This window comes from Salvelinus fontinalis, chromosome 20 (assembly GCF_029448725.1).
Source record: "Salvelinus fontinalis isolate EN_2023a chromosome 20, ASM2944872v1, whole genome shotgun sequence".
Taxonomy (NCBI): domain Eukaryota; kingdom Metazoa; phylum Chordata; class Actinopteri; order Salmoniformes; family Salmonidae; genus Salvelinus; species Salvelinus fontinalis.
Window position 1 is genome coordinate 27072411 of NC_074684.1, and position 21960 is coordinate 27094370.

At 48.5% G+C, this 21960-nt stretch overlaps 1 pseudogene; it reads right to left on the reverse strand.

Annotated features, from left to right (window-relative positions):
- Nucleotides 1-9156: 9156 nt before the first annotated feature.
- Nucleotides 9157-21960, reverse strand: part of LOC129817130 (CD109 antigen-like) — a 40732-nt pseudogene continuing 27928 nt past the window's right edge.

Sequence of the window (21960 nt, forward strand, 5' to 3'; positions counted from 1 at the left end):
GTAGTTAATCCGACCCTCTCTGCCTAGTCGTCGCCATTTTTACCCGCTGTTGCTGTGTTAGCTGACTAGCTGCTGTTATCTCACCTGTTGTTTTAGCTAGCTCTCCCAATCAAGACCTGCAATCACTTTATGCCTTACTGTATGTCTCTCTCAAATATCAATATGCCTTGTATACTGTTGTTCAGGCTAGTTATCATTGTTTTGGTTTGCAATGGACCCCGTAGTTCCACTCTCCGTACCTCTGATACCTCCTTTGTCCCGCCTCCCACACATGCGGTGACCTCATCCATTGAGACCAGCATGTCCAGAGATACAACCTCTCTTATCATCACCCAGTGCATGGGCTTGCCTCCGCTGTACCCGTGCCCCACCATACCCCTGTCTGCACAATATGCCCAGAATCTATTCTACCACGCCCATAATCTGCTCCTTTTAACTTCTTATGGCTGCAAGGGGCAGTATTGAGTAGCCTGATAAAAGATGCCCATTTCAAACGGCCTCGTACTCAATTTTTGCTCGTACAATATGCATATTATTATTACTATTGGATAGAAAACACTCTCTAGTTTCTAAAACCGTTTGAATTATTTCTCTGAGAGAAACAGACCTCATTCTGCAGCACATCTCCTGACCAGGAAGTGGAATGTCAGAAATCGATGCTCTGTTCAACTTCATGCCTATACATGGGCATTAAACGTAAGAGTCTGCGATATTTCGTGTTCATCTTGGTCTGAGGTGGAATTAAAGCTCTTTGTATGACGTGACCGTCCATTTCCTGTTTCTGGAGCGCGCGAAAGGGGACATGGATTTGCCTTCTGTTTAGCTGTCGTTATGGACGGCTAACATCTCCGGTTTAGATTTTATTTGATACATGTGACCATATCATCGTAAAGTATGTTTTTTCAATATAGTTTAATCAGATTATTGACATTTTTTCAGGAGTTTTGCCGTGTTCCGTTCTCTGACTTTGTTGACGTTGGAGTGATCCGTGCCACTTGGCAAGTGCCCATGCTAAATGAAGAGGGAAATTTGCCGTTCCAGATCCAAACAACGACTGTTCTGGACAAAGGACACCTTGTCCAACATTCTGACGGAAGATCACCAAAAGTAAGAAACATTTTATGATGCTATTTCTAATATCTGTCACGCATATGAACTGGTCGTCGGCGCCGAAGTGTTTCTGGCTATTGTGGCTACGCTAATATAACGCTACATTTTGTTTTCGCTGTATAACATTTAATAAATCGGAAATATTGTCTGGAATCACAAGATGCCTGTCTTTCAATTGCTGTACACTATGTATTTTTCAGAAATGTTTTATGATGAGTAATTAGATATTTGACGTTGGTGTCTGTAAATATTATGGCTGCTTTCGGTGCAATTTCTGATTGTAGCTGAAATGTAAACTATGATTTATACCTGAAATATGCAAATTTTTCAAACAAAACATATGCTATACAATAAATATGTTATCAGACTGTCATCTGATGAAGTTGTTTCTTGGTTAGTGGCTATTTATATCTTTATTTGGTCGAATTTGTGATAGCTACTGATGGAGTAATAAACTGTTATAGTAAAAAAAGTGTTGTCTTTTGATAACGTGGTTAGCTAATAGATTTACATATTTTGTCTTCCCTGTAAAACATTTTAAAAATCGGACATGTTGGCTGGATTCACAAGATCTGTACCTTTCATATGCTGTATTGGACTTGTTAATGTGTGAAAGTTAAATATTAAAAAAAAATATCTTTTGAATTTCGCGCCCTGCACTTTGAGCTGGCTGTTGTCATAAATGTACCGACGTCGGGCTTGCACGCCAAACAGGTTAATCCTTGTCCCCAACGCTCTAGGCGACCAGTTTTGATAGCCTTTAGCCGCACCCTCATCCTACTACTCCTCTGTTCCTCGGGTGATGTGGAGGTAAACCCAGGCCCTGCATGTCCCCAGGCACCCTCATTTGTTGACTTCTGTGATCGAAAAAGCCTTGGCCTCATGCATGTCAACATCAGTAGCCTCCTCCCTAAGTTTGTCTTACTCACCGCTTTAGCACACTCTGCCAACCCTGATGTCCTTGCCGTGTCTGAATCCTGGCTTAGGAAGGCCACCAAAAATTCTGAGATTTCCATACCCAACTATAACACTTTCCGTCAAGATAGAACTGCCAAAGGGGGAGGAGTTGCAATCTACTGCAGAGATAGCCTGCAAAGTTCTGTCATACTTTCCAGGTCTATGCCCAAACTGTTCGAACTTCTAATTTTAAAAATGAATCTCTCCAGAAATAAGTCTCTCACTGTTGCCGCCTGCTACCGACCCCCCTCAGCTCCCAGCTGTGCCCTGGACACCATCTGTGAATTGATCGCTCCCCATCTAGCTTCAGAGTTTATTCTGTTAGGTGACCTAAACTGGGATATGCTTAACACCCCGGCAGTCCTACAATCTAAGCTAGATGCCCTCAATCTCACACAAATCATCAAGGAACCCACCAGGTACAACCCTAAATCCGTAAACATGGGCACCCTAATAGACATTATCCTGACCAACTTGCCCTCCAAATACACCTCTGCTGTCTTCAATCAAGATCTCAGCGATCACTGCCTCATTGCCTGTATCCGCTACGGGTCCGCGGTCAAATGACCACCCCTCATCACTGTCAAACGCTCCCTAAAACACTTCTGCGAGCAGGCCTTTCTAATCGACCTGGCCCGGGTACCCTGGAAGGATATTGACCTCATCCCGTCAGTTGAGGATGCCTGGTCATTCTATAAAAGTTACTTCCTCACCATATTAGACAAGCATGCTCCGTTCAAAAAATGCAGAACTAAGAACAGATATAGCCCTTGGTTCACTCCAGACCTGACTGACCTCGACCAGCACAAAAACATCCTGTGGCGAACTGCAATAGCATCGAAGAGCCCCCGCAATATGCAACTGTTCAGGGAAGTCAGGAACCAATACACGCAGTCAGTCAGGAAAGCAAAGGCCAGCTTTTTCAAGCAGAAATTTGCATCCTGTAGCTCTAACTCCAAAAAGTTCTGGGATACCGTAAAGTCCATGGAGAACAATAGCACCTCCTCCCAGCTGCCCACTGCACTGAGGCTAGGCAACACGGTCACCACCGATAAATCCGTGATAATCGAAAACTTCAACAAGCATTTCTCAACGGCTGGCCATGCCTTCCTCCTGGCGACTCCAACCTTGGCCAACAGCCCCGCCCCCCCCCCCGCTGCTACTCGCCCAAGCCTCCCCAGCTTCTCCTTTACCCAAATCCAGATAGCAGATGTTCTGAAAGAGCTGCAAAACCTGGACCCATACAAATCAGCTGGGCTTGACAATCTGGACCCCCTATTTCTGAAACTGTCCGCCGCCATTGTCGCACCCACTATTACCAGCCTGTTCAACCTCTCCTTCGTATCATCTGAGATCCCCAAGGATTGGAAAGCTGCCGCGGTCATCCCCCTCTTCAAAGGGGGAGACACCCTGGACTCAAACTGTTACAGACCTATATCCATCCTGCCCTGCCTATCTAAGGTATTCGAAAGCCAAGTCAACAAACAGATCACTGACCATCTCGAATCCCACCGTACCTTCTCCGCTGTGCAATGCGGTTTCAGAGCCGGTCACGGGTGCACCTCAGCCACGCTCAAGGTACTAAACGATATCATAACCGCCATCGATAAAAGACAGTACTGTGCAGCCGTCTTCATCGACCTGGCCAAGGCTTTCGACTCTGTCAATCACCATATTCTTATCGGCAGACTCAGTAGCCTCGGTTTTTCTAATGACTGCCTTGCCTGGTTCACCAACTACTTTGCAGACAGAGTTCAGTGTGTCAAATCGGAGGACATGCTGTCCGGTCCTCTGGCAGTCTCTATGGGGGTACCTCAGGGTTCAATTCTCGGGCCGACTCTTTTCTCTGTATATATCAATGATGTTGCTCTTGCTGCGGGCGATTCCCTGATCCACCTCTACGTAGACGACACCATTCTGTATACTTCTGGCCCTTCCTTGGACACTGTGCTATCTAACCTCCAAACGAGCTTCAATGCCATACAACACTCCTTCCGTGGCCTCCAACTGCTCTTAAACGCTAGTAACACCAAATGCATGCTTTTCAACCGTTCGCTGCCTGTACCCGCACGCCCGACTAGCATCACCACCCTGGACGGTTGCGACCTAGAATATGTGGACATCTATAAGTACCTAGGTGTCTGGCTAGACTGCAAACTCTCCTTCCAGACTCATATCAAACATCTCCAATCCAAAATCAAATCTAGAGTCGGCTTTCTATTTCGCAACAAAGCCTCCTTCACTCACGCCGCCAAACTTACCCTAGTAAAACTGACTATCCTACCGATCCTCGACTTCGGCGATGTCATCTACAAAATAGCTTCCAATACTCTACTCAGCAAACTGGATGCAGTTTATCACAGTGCCATCCGTTTTGTTACTAAAGCACCTTATACGACCCACCACTGCGACCTGTATGCTCTAGTCGGCTGGCCCTCGCTACATGTTCGTCGTCAGACCCACTGGCTCCAGGTCATCTACAAGGCTATGCTAGGTAAAGTGCCACCTCATCTCAGTTCACTGGTCACGATGGCTACACCCACCCGTAGCACGCGCTCCAGCAGGTGTATCTCACTGATCATCCCTAAAGCCAAAACCTCATTTGGACGCCTTTCCTTCCAGTTCTCTGCTGCCTGCGATTGGAACGAATTGCAAAAATCTCTGAAGTTGGAGACTTTTATCTCCCTCAACAACTTTAAACATCTGCTATCCGAGCAGCTAACCGATCGCTGCAGCTGTACATAGTCCATCGATATATAGCCCACCCAATTTACCTACCTCACCCCCCATACAGCTTTTATTTATTTACTTTTCTGCTCTTTTGCACACCAGTATTTCTACTTGCACATGATCATCTGATGATTTATCACTCCAGTGTTAATCTGCTAAATTGTAATTATTCGATTTATTGCCTATCCACCTCATGCCTTTTGCACATATTGTATATAGAATCTCTTTTTTCTACCATATTATTGACTTGTTTATTGTTTACTCCATGTGTAACTCTGTGTTGTTGTCTGTTCACACTGCTATGCTTTATCTTGGCCAGGTCGCAGTTGCAAATGAGAACTTGTTCTCAACTAGCCCACCTGGTTAAATAAAGGTGAAAAAAAAAGAAAAAAAAAATGTAAGCAAGTAAGACTGATCTTTCCCAATGGGCAATTCCATGGTAAAGTGAGGCTAAGTCTATCTCTCTCTCTCTCTCTCTCTCTCTCTCTCTCACACTGTCTATCTCTTTCTCTGTTTATCTCTTTGTCTCTGTCTCTCTGTCTCTCTCTCACTGTTTATCTCTGTCTCTCTCAATTCAATTCAATTTGCTTTATTGGCATGACGTAACAATGTACATATTGCCAAAGCTCATTTTGGATATTTACAATATGAAAAAAAGAGAATCAAAATTGTCAACGGGACAACAGTAACAACAATAACCAAGGGTCAAAATAACCATACATTGAACAATAACAATAAGCATACAGTAGAGTACATGTGCAGGTTGATTGGTCTGTCAGACACTGTCCCTCAACTTTTGGCAGGCAGCAATGTAGTGCGCTGCCAACCCACAGCTCTCTGCGTCTCTCTCTCTCTCTCCCCCCTCTTTCTCTGTCTCAGTCTCTCTCTCTCTCCTTTTTCTGTCTCTCTCTCTCGCTCTCTCTGTTTATTTCTCTGTCTCTGTCTCTGTGTCTGTATTTCTCTCTCTCTCTCTCGCTCTGTATTTTATCTTTCTCTGTCTTTGTCTCGCTCTCTGTCTCTTTGCCTGTCTCCCTCTATCTCTGTCTCTGTCTCTTTCTCTCATGCTAATGTGAACAAGTAAGACTGATCTTTTCCAATGGGCAATTCCATGGTAATTGCATGGTGATGCTGAGTCCATCTCTCTGTCTCTATCTCTCTTTCTCTCGCTCGGTCTCTCTCTTTCTCTGTCTCCCTCTGTCTCTGTCTCTCTGTCTATTTCTCTGTCTCTGTCTTTCTCTCTCTCTCCCTCTGTCTCTGGTCTGTCTCTATCTCTTTCTCTGTCTGTCTGTCTGTCTCTCCCTCTTTCTCTGTCTGTCTGTCTGTCTGTCTGTCTATCTCTTTCTCTGTTGCTGTCACTCTCTCTTTCTCTCCCTCTTTCTCCCTCTCTCTCTGGTCTGTCTCTGTCTCTGTTGTGCTCCCTCTCTCCCTCTTTCTCTGTCTGTCTCTCCCTCTCTCTCTGGTCCGTCTATCTCGATCTGCCTCTGTCTCTGTCTCTGTCTCTTCTCTGTCTCTGTCTTGCTCTCTGTGTCTCTGTCTTGCTCTCTGTGTCTCTGTCTTGCTCTCTGTGTCTCGGTCTCTCTTTGTCTCTGTCTCTCTCTCTCTGTGTATCTTTCTCTGTCTCTGTCTCTGTATTTTTATCTGTCTTTGTCTTTCTCTCCCTCTCTCACTTTGTTAACTGCGACAATCTCTAGTCCCAGAGTAGTCCAATTTACATTGGTTTTCATTCCAACAACTGTTCTAACAATCAATTATGTCCTGTTACTTACAGTATAAACTGAACTTGCTGTGATGGGTGTCCTTGGTGAATGGCTTGATTAAAAATGTTGGATGTCTTGTTGGATCTGTTGATAGACCTTGTCCTTTACCAATAAATTAGTAGAACTGGATCTGGTTGGATAACTGGAGCCAGGTTGTTGCAACTATCGTACAGTAATTACTCATCTGCTTTGTCTACGAAAACATATTTATGAAATATGCTGCAGAATTCCTGTCTGTGTGTGTTGTTTGATGTCCATGGGAGTGACCGACGTGGTCTGTGCTACATGTGTTGGGTGGGTGTGGATGGATGTAGGCCCATATACAAGGCTCTGGCCTGTTGAGAATGAATAATGATGTATCAGAATGGAGTAAGAAGCTCCGCGGAGGAAATATTTTGACTTTGTGATTGTGTTTATGTTCTCACCAGCTCTAGACACACACTTTTCTGGCTGGGAGAGTCAGCAACATGTTTATTTAAAGGGACGTGTCTGATTTGTTTAATCCTTGTTGGAACCAGAAGTTTGTCTCTTACGACCAGATACACTAACTAGTAAACAACCCTTCCTCTTGTTTCGTTATTGTGGCTATAGATGTGAACCTTACTGTATATTTCCATAATGCACAAGTACCGTACAATGTGCATGATAAAGCTGGGAAAACCAGGCAGGTTGCTATTAAAGCCAGTGTAATTACTATACGTGCGTCCCAAATGACACCCCATTCCTTATATGGGGCCCAGTCAAAAGTAGTGCACTAAATAAGGAATAGGGTGTCATTCCAGATACACACTATGAAATAAAGAGCTGCATGCTCCAGTATAGGGAATATAGGGAATAATAGGGTGCTTTTTGAGACTTAGCCCTGTCTGTGCCATGTACTGCTGAGCAGAGCACAGCATGTGTCCAGTCCAGACCTGCAAGGCCTCAGTTACAGGTAAGCAAAGACAGGATTCCCTTACTCTGGAAGAAATACCATTTTGGCTCATGGGCATTTATTGTAGTTTGAGGGTTCTTTAGATTGTGGATAGATGACTCTCTCGAGCCGACCACATTCATAGCCATCAACTCAAATACTTCTGGTTCTCTCCTTACCTGACGACTCACTCCGAATGTAATTCCGCTTGATTATTGATTGCTACATACATTCAGTCTGAAACTTCCATCCTAGAAGTCGTTTGTCTGTTTTTTCAACTCTTAATGATCAACTATGAAAAGCCAACTGAAAATTATTCATGATTATTATTTGACCATGCTTGTCACTTATGAACATTTTTGAACATCTTGGCATAGTTCTGTTATAATCTCCACCCGGCACAGCCAGAAGAGGACTGGCCACCCCTCATAGCCTGGTTCCTCTCTAGGTTTCTTCCTAGGTTTTGGCCTTTCTAGGGAGTTTTTCCTAGCCACCGTGCTTCTACACCTGCATTCTAGCTGTTTGGGGTTTTAGGCTGGGTTTCTGTACAGCACTTCGAGATATTATCTGATGTACGAAGGGCTATATAAAATAAAATTGATTGATTGATTGATTGACTTCAAAATGAGGGATATTATTAAAAAAAATTGATCAGCGATTGGATTGTCTCTAACTAATCTAACCAATTAGAGTATCAAAGTTGAAAACATCATGCAGATTGGCTCTGGCCCAACCCACCAGTTTCTGGGACCAATCAGAATGGACAAAATGTGTTATCTTTTTAAAAATCGTAGGGGAGAGAGGCAAATCCAGACTCGTCGTGGAGAAGAAACGCTCAGTTTGGCCATAGTGATGTGGATGGTTAGCCAGGCAAGTTCTCTCCCAGCCTCAGTAGGGTCGGAGGAACCAGAAGCATCCGATTTTCAAGGGAAAAGAAGAAAAGGCTGCGTTTACACAGGCAGCCCAATTCTGATATTTTGCCCAAATAATTAGCAACAGATCTAATCTGATTGGTCAAAAGACAGTGGGCCCACTCCAGGACCGAGGGGAGGACAGCGTCAGGGACAAACATCCGGTAGCCCCGGATAAAGTGGAGAAAAAAAGTGGGAAAATCCCAGGAAACGTTGCAGCTACGCTCTGGACATAGGCTGCGGCCAATCTACCACTGCTCTCACCTTTCCGGGATCCATCTGTACATTCCCCGCAACAATGATGTAACCAAGGAAGGGGATGGTGGAGCGATGGAACCTCCGCTTTCACAAAAAATGGTTCTCCAGGACCTGTCGGATGTGGAGCATGTGTTCTTGGGCTGAGCAGGAGAAAACGAGGATGTCGTCGAGGTAGACGAAGACAAAGCGGTTCAACATGTCACGGAGAACGTCATTAACCAGGGCCTGGACCACAGCTGGAGCGTTGGTAAGACCAATAGACCAGATATTCGTAGTGACCGCTGGTCACGTTGAAGGCAGTCTTCCTCTTATCCCCTTCCCGTATCTGCACCAGGTGGTAGGCATTCCACAGGTCCAACTTGGAGAAAATGGTGGCCCCCTGGTGTGGCACGAAGGTCAAGGCAACGAGTGGTAGCGGGTAGCGGTTTTTAACCGTGATGTCATTGAGGCTACGGTAGTTGATGCATGTGTGCAACCCTGCGCCCTCGGGGGAGGCAGAAGGACAGATACACCCTGAAGCTCATGAATCCTCGATGTAGGTCTCCATAGCCTTGGTCTCCGGACCCGACAGAGAGTGCAGTCGTCCCAAGGGTGGTGTGGTGCCTGGGAGAAGGTTGATCCCGCAGTCATAGGGTCGGTGTGGAGGAAGCGAAGTGGCCTGGGCCTTACTAAAAACCTCCCGGAGGTCCTGGTACTCTGCGGGAATGGCGGAGAGGTCCGGGGAAACATCCGAGCCCACAAGAAGACATCCCGTGGCAGGCTGTGCTGACTTCAGGCAATAGGCATGGCAGAATGGGCTCCAGCCCATGATGGCACCAGCAGTCTTGTCAATGAGGGTATTGTGTTGCTGGAGCCAAGATAATCCCAATATCACAGGAACCTGAGGAGACTTAATTAGCATGAATTGGATAGCCTCGCTGTGGTTCCCTGACACCCATAGGTTGATGGCAGTGGTATTGTGGGTAACCCGGCCTATAGAGCACCCGTTCAGTGCTCTAACGTCCATGGGAATGGAGAGGGGCTGAGTGGGGATTCCTAGCTCGGACGCCAGGGTAGCGTCCACAAAACTCTCATCGGCCCCAGAGTCGATGAGTACCTGGAGAGATTTCGACTGGTTTCCCCACAGCAGGATGGCTTGGAGAGAGGTGCGAGTAAGGGGAGAGGAAAAGTATGGCCCACCAGAGTACTCACCCCTACCGGTGAGCCTAGTCTTTTAGTGGGCAGGAGGACACAAAATGACGAGTAGTCCCGCAATACAGGCAACTCTTCGTGTGAAGCCTGTATAAACGTTCGGCTGGAGACAGCCTAGCTCTGCCTAGTTGCATCGGCTCGAGAAGAGGTGAATCGGCAGGCTTCGGAGACTCTCGGGGGAACTCAGGTAGCCTCGGGTTCTCTCAGCAACAGAGACGTTGGGGACTTCCGGGATGCCTCAGAGGCGAGGTGGAATCAGACCTCCTCTCCTTCCTACGTGGTCAAGGCGATGAGTGAGTCGAGATCCGTCAGTAGTTCCCAGGCTGCTAGTTCGTCCTTAACTCCCTAAGATAATCCGTGCAGGAACGTGTCCAACAGCGATTCCGGGTTCCAGGCACTCTCAGATGCCAACGTGCGGAAATCCAATGCATAGTTTCTCACACTGCGGGAGTCTTGCCGAAGCTGGAGTAACTTCCGGGCAGCCTCTCTCCCGGACAATGGAGAATCAAAAATCTTCTTCACCTCCGCAATGAACTCCTCCAGACTGAAGCATACAGCTGACTGCTGTTCCCATACTGCCGTAACCCAGGCGAGAGCCCTCCCGGACATCAGCGTAATGAGGTACGCTATCTTCGAGCGGTCTGAGGGGAAGGAGGAGGGCTGCAGCTCGAAGATGAGAGAACACTGAGTGAGAAACGCCCAACATGTTCCCAACTCTCCAGCAAAGTGTTCTGGGGAGGTAAGTGGGGTTCTCTAGAAACCGGGGTGGCTGGGGGAGCCGCGCTGCTAACAGCGGCGTTTGAGGGGCTGGAAGGTTACCGTCGTGGTAGGCTGCCTGCCAGACAACCCGCGGAATTGCTCCAGCAAAGTGTTCAACGCTCGTTCATGGCGTTCGGCCAAGGTCTGGAACCCTTCCATAAGACCACAAAGCAACTCCTCGTGCCATCCAATGGTGGCTCCTTAGGAGGAGACGGCGTTGCCGAGCTGGTCCGATTCTGCTGGGTCCGTCATGGCCCGTTCGTACTATCACGGCTCAGGAGAAGCCCCAGATGCAGACAGTTCAAAGTAACAAAAATCTATGACAAAAACCTGAAAAAATATCAGAATTGAGCTGCCTGTGTTAATACAACCGAAGAGGCGAAGCGTTTACAAATCATCTCTCTTCCAACAATGAATCAACATCTGGTCAATCAGAATAGCGCTAAATAGAGCTAAGTAGAAGCTAAGTAGATAATCAATTACCATTTATATTCTCAACAACTGATTCCCCATATTTTAGAACTACTAACAGTGAAATAAAATAATCCTACACGATCAACAGGGTATGTCAACCCTGCAGAACTATATCAATTACACACCGTATATTATAGTCTGTGAGTAATTTGCGTTACGATGCTTGTTGAGAGTAATACGTTGAAGAATCATAACAAAATTGTTGTATCAATATCTGCCATGCAAGTACACTATCAGCTAAAGAGTAGTATGCTGTGGTGGAAGTTTTTTCCTTCCCCAGCTGTCAATAAATAAAAACAGCAGTGTGAAACAACATGCCAAGGACCAGAGGGCATAGGTCGACCAAACAAAACCTCAAAGCTAATAAGAATAATACAAAGGATGCAAAACATGGAGTCAAAATGACCTGACAGACATACGTCATGCACTACACAGTCTACTTATGGAAGCATGCTGTGAAAGGACATGAGTAGTCCTTTGACTGCTCAGTCAGGGCCAGATTTCCAAGATCACTCATCTTTTTGAGCCGATTGAAATGTTTTCAATTATCACCTCATTCACTTGTAACTATCTCTTCTGCTCATTCTATGTCCAGTAAGGGCTTGTGTAATTGATGTATTTCTTTGTCCTGGAGACAAATAGGTTGTATTAAAACTCCATTAAATATGAGACATGACCGCTGATCTCCAGTGTCCCACCATTTGAGACTTAAATATATCTAAGTGAACACACTAACTACAATTCATTTCAACAGAAAATGTCTAGCGAACACAACATAATGTAGCACCTTCTGGAATGGAGGATACAGGCATTTCTGTGATATCTATACGCCACACCTGTAAAATAGAATAGGAGTTCTACCTCAGTCACCCCAGCATATGGGGCAAACGTTTTCGACGTCAGCCAACTGACTGCCTGTAAGCTGCAGGGCTACTACCCTTTCATACAGGCAGTTAACATGGAGAGGATTTGAAAAGTTCAAGCCTCTTCTCATCATAGAGATGCTTTGAAGTTATGAGTTTCTCTCTCATGTCTCAATCACTTTTTTCTGCAGTTCCACGTACAGGAGGACCAAAGGAGAGTGCCTAGATTTATGAAGGATCCTTAAAAGTGCCGCTCATGCTGTTGCTCGCTGTTGGATCGCTCTCTGAATACATCCCAAATGGAAGCCTATTCCCTTTATAGTGCACTACTCTAGACACAGCCTTCTTTTACACATGCTGCTGCCAGATGAGCTGCAACAAAACCCATTAATCACACCGAATTAAAACATGCTGGACATTAAAGTGATTCATTCAAGGAGTCAAGTCAAGAGCCCGGAGAGTAATCTCCTATTGGTTTATTTACTGCTTCAATGCACACTGTCTGTCATTTACTTCAAACAGGTCTGCATTAGAGCCTGGAGGGGTTGTGAACTATGTGATGTCTGGTGTGTTGTGCCATTGCCAGTTGCTTGAGTGTGTGTTCATATTGTGCTGTCAACTCCTCTCAGGTCAGTCAGTCTGCTCTCATAGAAACGTGTCTTTCCCTTTATTCAACTTTACACTACATTGTACACTCTCATACCAAACATATGAAGACATTAGATTGAGTCATTATATTGATTATGATACGGCACATCGTACTTCTCATTAATTACTTAAAAGTGATGACACGAATAATGAAAATATAAGCAGCAAATTGGAATTTTACATAAGATGCCTATAATATTCTGCCCTTTGGTCAACCTCTATTTATATTTCACTTAAGCCAATTTAAAAATCAAAACAGTATTTACAAACATTCCAGTGCATGACTGTGAAAAAAACATACTGCAGAGCAAGATTGAATAAAACACACACTTCCCCGACCTATTCAATACCACTCACTTCCCCAACCTATTCAATACCCCTCACTTCCCCAACCTATTCAATACCCCTCACTTCCCCAACCTATTCAATACCCCTCACTTCCCCGACCTATTCAATACCCCTCACTTCCCCGACCTATTCAATACCCCTCACTTCCCCGACCTATTCAATACCCCTCACTTCCCCGACCTATACAATACCCCTCACTTCCCCCCCACACTTCCCCGACCTATTCAATACCCCTCACCCCCCCCCACACTTCCCCAACCTATTCAATACCCCTCACTTCCCCACCACACTTCCCCGACCTATTCAATACCCCTCACATGCCCCCCACACTTCCCCGACCTATTCAATACCCCTCACTTCCCCCCAACACTTCCCCGACCTATTCAATACCCCTCACTTCCCCCCCACACTTCCCCGACCTATTCAATACCCCTCACTTCCCCCCACACTTCCCCAACCTATTCAATACCCCTCACTTCCCCCCCACACTTCCCCAACCCATTCAATACCCCTCACAACCCCACCACACTTCCCCGACCTATTCAATACCCCTCACATCCCCCCCACACTTCCCCGAACTATTCAATACCCCTCACTTCTCCACCACACTTCCCCGACCTATTCAATAGCCCTCACTTCCCCCCCAAACTTCCCCAACCTATTCAATACCCCTCACTTCCCCACCACACTTCCCCGACCTATTCAATACCCCTCACATCCCCCCCACACTTCCCCGACCTATTCAATACCCCTCACATCCCCCCACACTTCCCCGACCTATTCAATACCCCTCACTTCCCCACCACACTTCCCCAACCTATTCAATACCCCTCACTTCCCCCCCACACTTCCCCGACCTATTCAATACCCCTCACTTCCCCCCCACACTTCCCCAAAATATTCAATACCCCTCACTTCCCCACCACACTTCCCCAACCTATTCCATACCCCTCACATCCCCCCCACACTTCCCAGACCTATTCAATACCCCTCACTTCACCCCCACCCTTCCCCAACCTATTCAATACCCCTCACTTCCCCCCCACACTTCCCCGACCTATTCAATACCCCTCACTTCCCCACCACACTTCCCCGACCTATTCAATACCCCTCACTTCCCCCTCACACCTCCTCAACCTATTCAATACCCCTCACTTCCCCACCACACTTCCCCGACCTATTCAATACCCCTCACATCCCCCCCACACTTCCCCGACCTATTCAATACCCCTCAATTCCCCACCACACTTCCCCAACCTATTCAATACCGCTCACTTCCACAACCTATTCAATACCCCTCACTTCCACAACCTATTCAATACCCCTCACTTCCCCAACCTATTCAATACCCCTCACTTCCCCAACCTATTCAATACCCCTCACTTCCCAAACCTATTCAATACCCCTCACTTCCACAACCTATTCAATACCCCTCACTTCCCCAACCAATTCAATATCCCTCACTTCCACAACCTATTCAATACCCCTCACTTCCCCCCACACTTCCCCAACCTATTCAATACCCCTCACTTCCCCAACCTATTCAATACCCCTCATTCCCCAACCTATCCAATACCCCTCACTTCCACAACCTATTCAATACCCCGCACTTCCCCCCCACACTTCCCCAACCAATTCAATACCCCTCACTTCCAAAACCTATTCAATACCCCGCACTTTTCCCCCACACTTCCCCAACCAATTCAATACCCCTCACTTCCAAAACCAATTCAATATCCCTTACTTCCCCGACCTATTCAATACCCCTCACTTCCCCCCCACACTTCCCTGACCTATTCAATACCCCTCACTTCCCCCCCACACTTCCCCGGCCTATTCAATACCCCTCACTTCCCCCCCACACTTCCCCAACCTATTCAATACCCCTCACTTCCCCCCCACACTTCCCCAACCTATTCAATACCCCTCACTTCCCCACCACACTTCCCCGACCTATTCAATACCCCTCACATCCCCCCCACACTTCCCCGACCTATTCAATACCCCTCACTTCTCCAACACACTTCCCCGAACTATTCAATAGCCCTCACATCCCCCCCACACTTCCCCGACCTATTTAATACCCCTCACTTCCCCACCACACTTCCGCGACCTATTCAATACCCCTCACATCCCCCCACACTTCCCTGACCTATTCAATACCCCTCACATCCCCCCCACACTTCCCCGACCTATTCAATACCCCTCACTCCCCCCCCACACTTCCCCAACCTATTCAATACCCCTCACTTCCCCCCCACACTTCCCCGACCTATTCAATACCCCTCACTTCCCCCCCACACTTCCCCGACCTATTCAATACCCCTCACTTCCCCCCCACACTTCCCCGACCTATTCAATACCCCTCACTTCCCCCCCACACTTCCCCGACCTATTCAATACCCCTCAATTCCCCCCCACACTTCCCCAACCTATTCAATACCCCTCAATTCCCCACCACACTTCCCCAACCTATTCAATACCCCTCACTTCCCTCCCACACTTCCCCGACCTATTCAATACCCCTCAATTCCCCACCACACTTCCCCAACCTATTCAATACCGCTCACTTCCACAACCTATTCAATACCCCTCACTTCCACAACCTATTCAATACCCCTCACTTCCCCAACCTATTCAATACCCCTCACTTCCCCAACCTATTCAATAACCCTCACTTCCACAACCTATTCAATACCCCTCACTTCCCCCCCCCCACTTCCCCAACCAATTCAATATCCCTCACTTCCCCAACCTATTCAATACCCCTCACTTCCCCCCACACTTCCCCAACCTATTCAATACCCCTCACTTCCCCAACCTATTCAATACCCCTCATTCCCCAACCTATCCAATACCCCTCACTTCCACAACCTATTCAATACCCCGCACTTCCCCCCCACACTTCCCCAACCAATTCAATACTCCTCACTTCCAAAACCTATTCAATACCCCGCACTTTTCCCCCACACTTCCCCAACCAATTCAATACCCCTCACTTCCAAAACCAATTCAATATCCCTTACTTCCCCGACCTATTCAATACCCCTCACTTCCCCCCCACACTTCCCTGACCAATTCAATACCCCTCACTTCCCCCCCACACTTCCCCGTCCTATTCAATACCCCTCACTTCCCCCCCACACTTCCCCAACCTATTCAATACCCCTCACTTCCCCCCCACACTTCCCCAACCTATTCAATACCCCTCACTTCCCCACCACACTTCCCCGACCTATTCAATACCCCTCACATCCCCCCCACACTTCCCCGACCTATTCAATACCCCTCACTTCTCCACCACACTTCCCCGACCTATTCAATAGCCCTCACATCCCCCCCACACTTCCTCGACCTATTTAATACCCCTCACTTCCCCACCACACTTCCGCGACCTATTCAATACCCCTCACATCCCCCCCACACTTCCCTGACCTATTCAATACCCCTCACATCCCCCCCACACTTCCCCGACCTATTCAATACCCCTCACTTCCCCCCCACACGTCCCCAACCTATTCAATACCCCTCACTTCCCCCCCACACTTCCCCGACCTATTCAATATCCCTCAATTCCCCCCCACACTTCCCCGACCTATTCAATACCCCTCACTTCCCCCCCACACTTCCCCGACCTATTCAATACCCCTCAATTCCCCCCCACACTTCCCCAACCTATTCAATACCCCTCACTTCCCCCCCACACTTCCCCGACCTATTCAATACCCCTCAATTCCCCACCACACTTCCCCAACCTATTCAATACCCCTCACTTCCCGCCCACACTTCCCCGACCTATTCAATACCCCTCAATTCCCCACCACACTTCCCCAACCTATTCAATACCGCTCACTTCCACAACCTATTCAATACCCCTCACTTCCACAACCTATTCAATACCCCTCACTTCCCCAACCTATTCAATACCCCTCACTTCCCCAACCTATTCAATACCCCTCACTTCCACAACCTATTCAATACCCCTCACTCCCCCCCCCCACTTCCCCAACCAATTCAATATCCCTCACTTCCCCAACCTATTCAATACCCCTCACTTCCCCCCACATTTCCCCAACCTATTCAATACCCCTCACTTCCCCAACCTATTCAATACCCCTCATTCCCCAACCTATCCAATACCCCTCACTTCCACAACCTATTCAATACCCCGCACTTCCCCCCCACACTTCCCCAACCAATTCAATACCCCTCACTTCCAAAACCTATTCAATACCCCGCACTTTTCCCCCACACTTCCCCAACCAATTCAATACCCCTCACTTCCAAAACCAATTCAATATCCCTCACTTCCCCGACCTATTCAATACCCCTCACTTCCCCCCCACACTTCCCTGACCTATTCAATACCCCTCACTTCCCCCCCACACTTCCCCAACCTATTCAATAGCCCTCACTTCCCCCCCACACTTCCCCAACCTATTCAATACCCCTCACTTCCCCACCACACTTCCCCGACCTATTCAATACCCCTCACATCCCCCCCACACTTCCCCGACCTATTCAATACCCCTCACATCCCCCCCACACTTCCCAAACCTATTCAATACCCCTCACTTCCCCACCACACTTCCCCGACCTATTCAATACCCCTCACTTCCCCCCCACACTTCCCCGACCTATTCAATACCCCTCACTTCACCCCCACCCTTCCCCAACCTATTCAATACCCCTCACTTCCCCCCCACACTTCCCCGACCTATTCAATACCCCTCACTTCCCCACCACACTTCCCCGACCTATTCAATACCCCTCACTTCCCCCTCACACTTCCCCAACCTATTCAATACCCCTCACTTCCCCACCACACTTCCCCGACCTATTCAATACCCCTCACATCCCCCCCCACACTTCCCTGACCTATTCAAAACCCCTCACATCCCCCCCACACTTCCCCGACCTATTCAATACCCCTCACTTCCCCCCCACACTTCCCCGACCTATTCAATACCCCTCACTTCCCCCCCACACTTCCCCGACCTATTCAATACCCCTCACTTCCCCCCCACACTTCCCCGACCTATTCAATACCCCTCACTTCCCCCCCACACTTCCCCGACCTATTCAATACCCCTCACTTCCCCCCCACACTTCCCCGACCTATTCAATACCCCTCAATTCCCCACCACACTTCCCCAACCTATTCAATACCCCTCACTTCCCCCCCCCACACTTCCCCGACCTATTCAATACCCCTCAATTCCCCACCACACTTCCCCAACCTATTCAATACCGCTCACTTCCACAACCTATTCAATACCCCTCACTTCCACAACCTATTCAATACCCCTCACTTCCCCAACCTATTCAATACCCCTCACTTCCCCAACCTATTCAATACCCCTCACTTCCACAACCTATTCAATACCCCTCACTTCCCCCCCACACTTCCCCAACCAATTCAATATCCCTCACTTCCACAACCTATTCAATACCCCTCACTTCCCCCCACACTTCCCCAACCTATTCAATACCCCTCACTTCCCCAACCTATTCAATACCCCTCATTCCCCAACCTATCCAATACCCCTCACTTCCACAACCTATTCAATACCCCGCACTTCCCCCCACACTTCCCCAACCAATTCAATGCCCCTCACTTCCAAAACCTATTCAATACCCCGCACTTTTCCCCCACACTTCCCCAACCAATTCAATACCCCTCACTTCCAAAACCAATTCAATATCCCTCACTTCCCCGACCTATTCAATACCCCTCACTTCCCCCCCACACTTCCCTGACCTATTCAATACCCCTCACTTCCCCCCCACACTTCCCCAACCTATTCAATTCCCCTCACTTCCCCCCCACACTTCCCCAACCTATTCAATACCCCTCACTTCCCCACCACACTTCCCCGACCTATTCAATACCCCTCACATCCCCCCCACACTTCCCCGACCTATTCAATACCCCTCACTTCTCCACCACACTTCCCCGACCTATTCAATAGCCTTCACTTCCCCCCCACACTTCCCCAACCTATTCAATACCCCTCACTTCCCCACCACACTTCCCCGACCTATTCAATACCCCTCACATCCCCCCCACACTTCCCCGACCTATTCAATACCCCTCACACCCCCCCCACACTTCCCAAACCTATTCAATACCCCTCACTTCCCCACCACACTTCCCCGACCTATTCAATACCCCTCACTTCCCCCCCACACTTCCCCGACCTATTCAATACCCCTCACTTCACCCCCACCCTTCCCCAACCTATTCAATACCCCTCACTTCCCCCCCACACTTCCCCGACCTATTCAATACCCCTCACTTCCCCACCACACTTCCCCGACCTATTCAATACCCCTCACTTCCCCCTCACACTTCCCCAACCTATTCAATACCCCTCACTTCCCCACCACACTTCCCCGACCTATTCAATACCCCTCACATCCCCCCCACACTTCCCTGACCTATTCAAAACCCCTCACATCCCCCCCACACTTCCCCGACCTATTCAATACCCCTCACTTCCCCCCCACACTTCCCCGACCTATTCAATACCCCTCACTTCCCCCCCACACTTCCCCGACCTATTCAATACCCCTCACTTCCCCCCCACACTTCCCCGACCTATTCAATACCCCTCACTTCCCCCCCACACTTCCCCGACCTATTCAATACCCCTCAATTCCCCACCACACTTCCCCAACCTATTCAATACCCCTCACTTCCCCCCCACACTTCCCCGACCTATTCAATACCCCTCAATTCCCCACCACACTTCCCCAACCTATTCAATACCGCTCACTTCCACAACCTATTCAATACCCCTCACTTCCACAACCTATTCAATACCCCTCACTTCCCCAACCTATTCAATACCCCTCACTTCCCCAACCTATTCAATACCCCTCACTTCCACAACCTATTCAATACCCCTCACTTCCCCCCCACACTTCCCCAACCAATTCAATATCCCTCACTTCCACAACCTATTCAATACCCCTCACTTCCCCCCACACTTCCCCAACCTATTCAATACCCCTCACTTCCCCAACCTATTCAATACCCCTCATTCCCCAACCTATCCAATACCCCTCACTTCCACAACCTATTCAATACCCCGCACTTCCCCCCACACTTCCCCAACCAATTCAATACCCCTCACTTCCAAAACCTATTCAATACCCCGCACTTTTCCCCCACACTTCCCCAACCAATTCAATACCCCTCACTTCCAAAACCAATTCAATATCCCTCACTTCCCCGACCTATTCAATACCCCTCACTTCCCCCCCACACTTCCCTGACCTATTCAATACCCCTCACTTCCCCCCCACACTTCCCCGGCCTATTCAATACCCCTCACTTCCCCCCCACACTTCCCCAACCTTTTCAATACCCCTCACTTCCCCCCCACACTTCCCCAACCTATTCAATACCCCTCACTTCCCCACCACACTTCCCCGACCTATTCAATACCCCTCACATCCCCCCCACACTTCCCCGACCTATTCAATACCCCTCACTTCTCCACCACACTTCCCCGACCTATTCAATAGCCCTCACTTCCCCCCCACACTTCCCCAACCTATTCAATACCCCTCACTTCCCCACCACACTTCCCCGACCTATTCAATACCCCTCACATCCCCCCCACACTTCCCCGACCTATTCAATACCCCTCACATCCCCCCCACACTTCCCCGACCTATTCAATACCCCTCACTTCCCCACCACACTTCCCCGACCTATTCAATACCCCTCACTTCCCCCCCACACTTCCCCGACCTATTCAATACCCCTCACTTCCCCCCCACACTTCCCCGACCTATTCAATACCCCTCACTTCCCCCCCACACTTCCCCGACCTATTCAATACCCCTCAATTCCCCCCCACACTTCCCCAACCTATTCAATACCCCTCACTTCCCCCCCACACTTCCCCGACCTATTCAATACCCCTCAATTCCCCACCACACTTCCCCAACCTATTCAATACCCCTCACTTCCCGCCCACACTTCCCCGACCTATTCAATACCCCTCAATTCCCCACCACACTTCCCCAACCTATTCAATACCGCTCACTTCCACAACCTATTCAATACCCCTCACTTCCACAACCTATTCAATACCCCTCACTTCCCCAACCTATTCAATACCCCTCACTTCCCCAACCTATTCAATACCCCTCACTTCCACAACCTATTCAATACCCCTCACTTCCCCCCCCCCACTTCCCCAACCAATTCAATATCCCTCACTTCCCCAACCTATTCAATACCCCTCACTTCCCCCCCACACTTCCCCAACCAATTCAATATCCCTCACTTCCACAACCTATTCAATACCCCTCACTTCCCCCCACACTTCCCCAACCTATTCAATACCCCTCACTTCCCCAACCTATTCAATACCCCTCATTCCCCAACCTATCCAATACCCCTCACTTCCACAACCTATTCAATACCCCGCACTTCCCCCCACACTTCCCCAACCAATTCAATACCCCTCACTTCCAAAACCTATTCAATACCCCGCACTTTTCCCCCACACTTCCCCAACCAATTAAATACCCCTCACTTCCAAAACCAATTCAATATCCCTCACTTCCCCGACCTATTCAATACCCCTCACTTCCCCCCCACACTTCCCTGACCTATTCAATACCCCTCACTTCCCCCCCACACTTCCCCGGCCTATTCAATACCCCTCACTTCCCCCCCACACTTCCCCAACCTTTTCAATACCCCTCACTTCCCCCCCACACTTCCCCAACCTATTCAAAACCCCTCACTTCCCCACCACACTTCCCCGACCTATTCAATACCCCTCACATCCCCCCCACACTTCCCCGACCTATTCAATACCCCTCACTTCTCAACCACACTTCCCCGACCTATTCAATAGCCCTCACTTCCCCCCCACACTTCCCCAACCTATTCAATACCCCTCACTTCCCCACCACACTTCCCCGACCTATTCAATACCCCTCACATCCCCCCCATACTTCCCCGACCTATTCAATACCCCTCACATCACCCCCACACTTCCCCGACCTATTCAATA